The following is a 1023-nucleotide window of genomic DNA, read 5'->3' as shown; positions in this document are numbered from 1 at the left end:
ACTAAATAACGATGATGATGATGATAAAAAAGATAATAATGAATGCGATGATAATAAAAGAAACAAAATAATACATGGTAATAAAAATACTAATAGAATTAAAAATGATAATAATAACAAGAGCAATAGAAATAACAATGATAATAACAATGACAATAACTACAACAATAATAACAATGATAATAACAATGACAATAACTACAACAATAATAACCATGATAATGGCATTAATAACAATGATAATAATAGTCATTATCATCATCATGATCACCACCATTACTATTCTTATCATCATATTCATTACACTAATCATTACGATCCTACATTATCACCTTCATTCTCAATATCACCATCATCATCATCCCATTTATAACGACCTTTCTATCATAATCAAAATAAGGTCAATCAAATTTAATTCTGCCAATCATACTCCGTTGCATGAAGATAGATAAATAAGGTCAAAACAAGGTCAATCAAATTTAACTCTGCCAATCATACTCCGTTGCATGAAGGTAGATAAATAAGGTCAAAATAAGGTCAATCAAATTTAACTCTGCCAATCATACTCCGTTGCATGAAGATAGATAAATAAGGTCAAAATAAGGTCAATCAAATTTAACTCTGCCAATCATACTCCGTTGCATGAAGGTAGATAAATAAGGTCAAAATAAGGTCAATCAAATTTAACTCTGCCAATCATACTCCGTTGCATGAAGGTAGATAAATAAGGTCAAAATAAGGTCAATCAAATTTAATTCCCCCAATCATACTCCGTTGCATAAAGGTAGATAAATAAGGTCAAAATAAGGTCAATCAAATTTAACTCTGCCAATCATACTCCGTTGCATGAAGGTAGATAACTAAGGTCAAAATAAGGTCAATCAAATTTAACTGCCAATCATACTCCGTTGCATGAAGGTAGATAACTAAGGTCAAAATAAGGTCAATCAAATTTAACTCCGCCAATCATACTCCGTTGCATGAAGGTAGATAAATAAGGTCAAAATAAGGTCAATCAAATAT

This window comes from Penaeus vannamei, chromosome 1 (genome assembly GCF_042767895.1).
Source record: "Penaeus vannamei isolate JL-2024 chromosome 1, ASM4276789v1, whole genome shotgun sequence".
NCBI classification, from domain to species: Eukaryota; Metazoa; Arthropoda; class Malacostraca; order Decapoda; family Penaeidae; genus Penaeus; species Penaeus vannamei.
This window is presented reverse-complemented; position numbering follows the sequence as displayed.